This window comes from Myotis nattereri (genome assembly GCF_964212035.1).
Source record: "Myotis nattereri genome assembly, chromosome: 19".
Taxonomy (NCBI): domain Eukaryota; kingdom Metazoa; phylum Chordata; class Mammalia; order Chiroptera; family Vespertilionidae; genus Myotis; species Myotis nattereri.
In genome coordinates, this window is record NC_138095.1 from 6,115,286 (window position 1) to 6,124,022 (window position 8,737).

Genomic DNA, 8,737 nt, shown 5'->3' on the forward strand with positions numbered 1-8,737 from the left:
CTCAGAGGTTATTTTGCAGAATTACTTTGCAAACAGCACATCCTTTTAGAGACTGGGAAACAGCAATGAACAGATTAATGGGTGTAAACACTGGTGTTGCTTTGGCCAGGATCCATTTCTCTTTCTCCAATTACTAGCACCCCCCACTTTTCCTTTGGGGAATCACCCTCTGTCACTTAGTTCATGTGGGTGGGAGGGGCGGTGGTCCAGGAATGGTCATGTGACCTGAGGCTGGCCAATCAAGGCATTGCATCCCTCTGGCCTAGCCATTGGTTCAGGCATGTACAGGTGAACCAAGCCAGGCCAATGAGGCTCAGTTCTGGGACCTGGGTTGGAACCCCTGGGAAGACAAAGATCTCTCTTCCAGCCAGTGCTGTGGAGGAAAGAGGATGTCTGCCTGGAGCTACTGGTGCCCATCTTGCCACCAGAACAGAAGAGGGTACCTGAGAATGGAGCCAACAATGAGGAAAGTAGCTGAGAGAGAGAAAGAGAGAGAGAGAGAGAGAGAGAGAGAGAGAGAGAGAGAAAGAGAGAGAGAGAGAGAGAGAGGAGAGAGAGAGAGAGAGAGAGAGAGAGAGAGAGAGAGAGAGAGAGAGAGATTATGGTATGATGACATTGACATTGACCTCTGCATGGAGCCAAGCATGGAGCAAGACTTAGCCTCAGACTTTTCAGATACCTGAGCCAGCAAATTCCATTTGGGACGGGTGCCTGTGTAAGTTGTTCTTCACTTGTGACAGAAAGAGTCCTTGGTCATTGCACATGACCTGCTTATTCAAAAGGAGCTGGAAATAGAAACCAGGCCTCCCGAATGCTGCTGAAACTCGGTGAGGCTTCATCCATTCAGACTTTAGTGCTGTCAAACGGTGGCCATTAGACCAGAATCTTCACTGTCTTGATGAAAAATGGTTGCCTTGCGTCTTGGACAAGACAAGCTGCAGACACCTGCCATGCCCGCAACCCCGAGGAAGCCGTCCTGAGTCCCCCCGACCCACCTGGCAGCCCCTCCACAGGCTTCTCAGACGACCTGTGAATCAGCCTGGCTCAACGGGATCCCCTGCACCAGATCCGACCTCTTGAACCTACACTAGTACAGAAGGAGGAACAGGCAGGGAAAGTCGGTAGGAGCGAATGCAGAAAGGAGAAGACGCACTGGGGGCCACGAAGAGCCTTGTGCAGGCCGGAAGTCAGGGGCGGCGGGGAGTTTGGGTAAAAGGATACACAGTATGGAGGACACATGCCATCAGCAGTGGGAAAACAGCGCAGATTCACAGAGGGAAACGGGCACCTGGAGAGACAGAGCCTCCAACCTCCTGCCCAGCAGCTCCAGGTGAGGGCCAGGCCACCGGCACCGGCTCTGCAAACCCCGCTCTTAGGCGACTGAGCACAGCTCTGTCCCATGCCATGCAGAGAACCTGCCAACCTTTTTTTTAAAGGTTAATCGGGGCTCTTTCAGTTGCAAGAGACTAAAAGCCAGTACAAACTGGAATCTTTAAAGAAGAAAACTATAGTTGGGGTCCTGGGAGGCCAGTGGGTGGCTGACTTCAATGTCTAGACCTGGGGGCTTAAGTGGTGCCAGGAGAATCTGTCCCCACCCTACTCCTCAGCTTTGTTTGCTCCTGGGTGGTTGCAGTCTCAGGCAGACTCTCCCTTTATGTCGACTGGTAGCCATTGTGCTCGGCAGCTTCTAAGAAGCCCCAGGGATTCCCACCTCTTGGTATTCACAGCCTTGTGTAAGCCCCTCCCCTTGCCTACATGCTTCTAACCCCCAAATAAGCAACGTGGATGTCACTTCTGTAATTAGGTCTCATAAGGCTGTGCATTGTCTCTTGCTAGCGCAGGCTCTCTACTGCCTTCTCCGCTTTCCAGTTGCCATGACGTAAGCCGCCCGCGGGTGGAGAGGCCCAGGTGGCAAGGAACGGAGGGTGCCTCTGGCCACCAGCCGGGGCGGATCCCAGGCGTGGGTCCCGTGTCCCGCAAGGACCTGAAACCCACCCACACCCACCAAGTGAGGTCAGAAGCGATGGGCTCGCAGGACAGCTTTCAGGGACGTGAGGGGTCCAGCTCCCAGTTAAAACCCCTGTGTGACTTCTCAGGCCCGCCCCCCGCAGTTACAGAGGCTTCACTCCAAGACCTCGCAGGGGAAAGCTGCCTCCCCAAACCCGGCTCCGAAGGAAGCTGCCGTTAGGGACTTAGCCCCTCTGCCCAGCCATGCTCTCTCTTTACACGGAGTTCTAACACATTTTGTCATCTGGGTCTAAGAGAGGGCAACGGTAAAGCATCAAATTAAAGCGTCAAACTGACAGGAGCAAGAAGTGCGGTTGTATTAATCATTCCCAATTACTGGGCATCTGCTGCCTGCTTGGTGCTTTATTGGCACTCAGTAACCCCCAGAAACTGAGGCTCCAAGAGGGAAAAATAACTTTCCTAAGGACCCAGACGCAGCCGTGGGCAAACTACAGCCCGCAGGCTGGATCCGGCCCGTTTGAAATGAATAAAACTATGGAAAAAAAAAGACCGCACCCTTTTATGTAATGACTAGAGGCCCGGCGCACAAAAATTTGTGCACTCGGGGGGAAGGGGGGGTCCCTCAGCCCGGCCTGTGCCCTCTCGCAGTCTGGGACCCCTCGGGAGATAACGACCTGCTGGCTTAGGCCTGCTCCCGGGTGGCAGAGGGCAGGCCCAATCCCTAGGTGCAGCCCCTGGTCAGGCTCAGAGCAGGGCCGATTGGGGGGTTGGGGCACCGCCCCCTGTCACACTCAAGGCAGGGTCGATGGGGAGGTTGCGGTGCCACCCCCTGTCACGCACAGAGCAGGGCCCATCAGGGGGGTTGGGGCTCTGTACCCTGTCACGCACAGAGCAGGGTCAATCAAGGGGTTGGGGAGCTCCCCCCTGTCATGCACAGAGCAGGGCCGATCAGGGGGTTGAGGAGCTCCCCCCTGTCACTCACAGAGTAGGGCCGATAGGGGAGTTGGGGCGCCACCACTGTCACACTCAGGGCAGGGCCGATGGGAAGGTTATGGCTCTACCTCATCACACACAGGCAGGGCCCGTGGGAGGGGGGGGAGTTGGGGCGCCGCCCTCTATCACCCACAGAGCAGGGCCCATCAGGAGGGTTGGGGCTCCGTACCCTGTCACGCACAGAGCAGGGCCGATCAGGGGGTTGAGGAGCTCCCCCCTGTCACTCACAGAGTAGGGCCGATAGGGGAGTTGGGGCGCCGCCACTGTCACACTCAGGGCAGGGCCGATGGGGAGGTTATGGCTCTACCCCGTCACACACAGAGCAGGGCCTGTGGGGGGGGGGGGGAGGGGGTTGGGGCACCGCACCCTGTCACACACAGAGCTGCAGGGCGATCAGGGGGTTTGGGCGCTGCCCCCCGTCATGCTGATCCCGGTGCCAGGAGGCCTCGCGGCTCCGCTGATCCCGGTGCTGGGAGTCATATTACCCTTTTACTATATAGAATAGAGGCCTGGTGCATGGGTGGGGCTGGCTGGTTAGCCCTGAAGGGTGTCCTGGATCAGGGTGGGTGTCCCCACTGGGGTGCCTGGCCAGCCTGGGTGAGGGGATGATGGCTGCTTGCAGCTGGTCATACACCCTTCAGGGTGGGGGTCCCCACTGGGGTGCCTGGCCAGTCTGGGTGAGGGGCTGAGGGCTGTTTTCAGGCTTGGACTGAAGCTCCCAACTGCTCCTTTTTTTCTTTTTTCTTTTTTATTCTGGGCCAGCTTTAGCTCTGGGTCCAGCTCTGAGGCCTCTGCTGCTGAAAGAAGGTATCTGGTTTGTTTCGGTTCTATAATCGAAACACTGTATAACTCCAGCTCTAAGATCCCGGCTTCGGCTTCGCCGAAAGCAGGTTTCTGGGGTTTTATTTAGCTTCTATATTCGTTACAATGTTTCTTAAACTGCAGGCTCAGAGGCCGGCAAAGCAGGCGGGGAGCGTTGGTTTCCTCCGTCACTGAAGCAAGCAAGCCTCATGTTAGTTTCAAGCTACCTGGCTGCCGGCCGCCATCTTGGCTGGCAGTTAATTTGCATATCTCGCTGATTAGCCAATGGGAAGGGTAGTGGTCATACACCAATTACCATGTTTCTCTTTTATTAGATAGGATGCTTACTTTGAATTTATATTAGTTCACACAAACACTCCATCCATGCTTTTGTTCCGGCCCTCCGGTCCAGTTTAAGAACCCATTGTGGCCCTCGAGTCAAAGAGTTTGCCCACCCCTGACCCAGAGCAAACCTGACCGATAGGAGGACCCGTGCTCAGTGCCTCACCCACAGGAGGGATTTAAAAAAGAAATAGCAGCCGGGGACCAGTTTGTGGGGGGAGCAGATAGGCCCGCGAGTTCCCGCAGAGAGCACAGCACAGCAGCCGATTTCACGACGTTCACACGCACCAAAGCTCACTCCGTGGCTCATCATAACAGACGTCTGCATTGTGTCCACTGTGCTCTGTTCAGAGCCCTGGACCTCTGTGATACATTTCAGAAATCGCAGACCTTGGAGATGTGGTGAGTCCTGGCTTCGTCCAAGATATGTGACCTTGAACAAGCCGCTGAACAGTCCGGGCCTCTTCTCCTCCTCTGGGCGGTAAGAGTTACTGTTTAAACCCATAATCTCTGAAGCTGTTTTGAGTCCCACGCAGCTTAGACCAACTCTTATCTCTTAGAAGACCTTGGCTGGGAACCCAGAGGCCATACAGGGTTGAGAGCGCCACCTAGTGATTCAAGTGTATAAGTAAGTTTCTATTGTTTTTTTTATGTGTGTTTTTTTTAAAATTCCTCCTGGACCCAACCAACCCCTTTTACAATTCCAGCTTAGACCTGCAGGATTCCCCCCCCCCCCCGCCCCCCCGCCCACAACCCAACTCCTTAAAATTGCTTTTTAAAATGTTGTAAATTTGTGCATTTTCTTGGGAGGAGAGTACATAGTTTTCATTACAAGACTCTTAATCCTCTCCACCCACACTGTAAGTTTTTATTGCTGTTAAGTAAATGTGAGGTCCAAAGCAGAAATGATTCATTTTATAAACATGGGCTAGAGGCTCTGACTGTATTTGGGAATTTATTTCACCTCTCTGAACCTCAGCTTCCTCATTTGTGAGATGTGGATAAGAATAGTATTTCCTCGAGGTTTACTCAAAGGTGGAAGGAGACATGCCATGGAGAGCGTGCCTGGCAAGAGCAGAATGTATCTTTTGTGACGGAACTTTCTCAAAATCTTACAGGACGTCAGCCGTCAGCTGGGAAAGCCAGTGTGCGAGTAGTTACTGTGCCTCTGCTGGCTAAGCAAGAACACGTTCTCTTGGAGGGAATGCAAAAACCTCAGAGTTGGATTAAGTTCAGTGTGCTTGTCTTTGAAAACATGGGATGGAACTTTTGCAAGGTTGGGAGAAAGAACTGAAGCAAACAGTGCTCAGAGGCTGGGACCCTAAGAAGCTGGGAATCCCTGGCTATGCACCCAAAGGTGCTTCACTGAAATCTTTGAAAAAGGAAGAATAATGGCATCAGGCACTACTTGACCAAATCCCTGCCAGGTGCCTGGGCATTCGGAGAGCCCCGTCTAAAGAGGGGCAGGCTTCTGGAAAGAGCCACCCTGCTCACAGCAGAGCAGCCAGGGGAGAAAGGACACGCTATTTCCAGAAAGACACGTGGAGTGAGGGGAAGGCAGAGCGGAAACCAGGAAAGAGGTGGCCCTAGTCCTCTAAGTTCCTCAGTGCCTTAAATATTTATTGGCTGCCCATCAACTGATGAATGGATAAATAAAAGGTGGCGTTTCCGTACAGTGGAATGCAATTGGGCCATAAAAAGGAATGAAGTACAGATACACGCTACAATGTGGGTGACCCTCAAAAACATTATGCTAAGTGAAAGCAGCCAGTCATGACATATATTGCTTGAATCCACTTATATGAAATTTCCAGAATAGGCAAATCCATAGAGAGAGAAAGTAGATTTGTGGTTGCTAGGAGTGGGAAGGGTCGGGGGCGCGGGACGGGGGAGATAGATAAAGAGTAAGGTATTTCTTTTTTCTTTTTTAAATTTTTTTATTGATTAAGTTATTACATATGTGTCTTTATCCCCATGTTACCCCCTACCCCGCCACTCATGCCCTCACCCCCCCTGTTGTCTGTGTCCATTGGTTAGGCCTATATGCTTGCATATAAGTCCTTTGATTGATCTCTCCCCCTTACCTCCACCCTCCCCTATTTCTTTTTTGGGGGGTGACAAAAATTTAAAGTTGACTGTGATGACAGTGTCCCCCCACTGAATTGGACACTTTAAGTAGGTGGATTTCTGGTGTGTGAAATACACTTCAATAAAACTGTTAGAAGAAAACCGTCATTGAACTTCAAAAATCTGGACAATCATCATAGACGGGTCCTCTATCATCACGTAAACATTGAAAACACACGCGTTAATGCTGTATGATGCCCCAACAGGTGCCTGGCTGTCCTGCGGAAGAGGCCTGGGGGTGTGGGGAGAGGCGGGCGGAAGGCTTACTTTCAAGATATAAATTCACTGTACAATTGCTCGGATTTTCTTTATTTGATTCATTAACAAAGTATCTGTGTTCTCTGTCCCTGATGTGTCCTTTTTTCCCCTCATGGTTTTTCTACTTTCCCATTTTCTTCTGCATTAAAAAATTTAATTGTGGTAAAACACACATAACAAAATGCACTGTCTTAACCTTTTAAGCGTATAGTTCAGTGGCATTAAGTACATTCACATGGTTGTGCAACCATCACCACCAGAAGTCTTCTCATCTTGCAAAACTGAAACGACCTACCCACACGTTAAACAACAACTCCCGTTCCTCTCCCCCGAGTCCCTGACAACCCTCTGCTCTTTGTCTTCAGGAATTTGCACTAGAAACCTCAAGTAAGTGGAATCACACAGTATTTGTCCTGTGGTGACTGGCTTATTTCAATTTCAGTTAGCATAATGCCTGCAAAGCCATATATATATATATACATATATACACACATATATATATATACATATATATACATACATATATACATATATACATATATATATACATATACACACACATATGTATGTATATGTATATATTAGTATTTTATTACTTTTCCAGTTAAAAAGACAAATTACTTGTAAAAAAAATCACAATATATACTTGTAATATTAAGTTAAGGAAAAAGAGCAGGAATCAAAGCTTTGTGTAAAATGTTGTGACAACTCTGAAAAAAAATATCACATACATTGGAACTCAGCAGAAAATATGAGAAGTTTCTAGTAATGACTGATTATTTCTAGGTGGGTTATGGTTACATTTTATTTTCTATTTTTTCTCATTATTCTAGAAGAGCACAGGACAAAGCCAATGCGATCTAAAAATGGATACGTCACCCTCAGAAAACAATGTTTTATCTGAGCTTTCTCGGGGTACCCTGAGTGTACGACGTTCCTCTATCCCCTTAAATTAAATGCACTTACTGTTGTCAATTCCTGTATCCCAGCTGGAGTTAGGAAAATACACTTATCTTGGCCAACAAATGCATTCCATGGGTGAATGAGGAGAGTGATAAAAGATGGTTTCCTATCTGAGTTATCTGTTTGGCTCCCAGCAGGTGTCCCCGTGGGTGATCCTGCCCCAAGTGCCCCACTTTATTTTATTTTTTATTTTTTTAAAAAATATATTTTACTGATTTTTTACAGAGAGGAAGGGGGAGGGATAGAGAGGTAGAAACATCGATGAGAGAGAAACATCGATCAGCTGCCTCCTGCACACCCCCTACTGGAGATGTGCCCACAACCAAGGTACATGGTACCTTGACCTTGACCGGAATCGAACCTGGGACCCTTCAGTCCGCAGGCCGACGCTCTACCCACTGAGCCAAACCGGTTAGGGCATAAGTGCCCCACTTTAGAAAGTGGGGCTGCTCCCTGGTACTGACTTGGGAGAGCTAATGGTGCCTATACAGTGGGGCCTTGACTTACGAGTGTCCCGACTAACGAGTTTTTCGAGATACAAGCCGTCTCTCAGCCGATTTTTTGCTTTGAGTTTCGAGCTAAAATTCGGGTTACGAGCCAGCTTCAGATACCCCACCGCTAGTTGGCACAGCGAACGTCACAGTGAACGCCACAACATCAGCCCGGCATCACGTGTCTCACTCGTTCACTTTTTGATTTGACATACGAGTAATTTGAGTTACAAGCTCCGTCACAGAAGGAATTAAACTCGTAAGTCAAGGCCCCACTGTAATTCAGCAACCTCAAGTAGAAGTATTTCCACCATGAGAAACAGTGAGCACTGCAGATCACCCACCCCCGCCAGCAGGAGCCATGCTGGTGGTCAGACCTTCGCCATCACACACACCTCTGGGCTGCTTCATCTGTTAGGGGGGCAAGCTACCCGCCTCTTGAAGGGCAAGCTTCAGCCCTTGCCTGCCCAATTCTTAGGGAACTAGATGATCCTTTTCCTGGTCCCTCTGAAAGCGGCACTTTGCCTTCTGGGGTGGATCTGCCTTCTCAGTCCTGTGGTTCTCTGCCAGTCGGAGACACCAACCTTCACGCCCCTGGTCTCCAGTCCAGAAAGGAGTCGAAAATAATAGACATTTGACAACTGTCCATTTTCCATTTTTCCATCTCATCCTGTCAGCTTCTCCTTGGAACTTCGCCTGATTTCAGGAACTTCCTTGCTGTAGGGTCTGTACCCCGATTCTTTCCTTCTGGGCAGGAGGCCAAGGGGAGGTGGGAGGTGTGGTTCCGAAGGTTT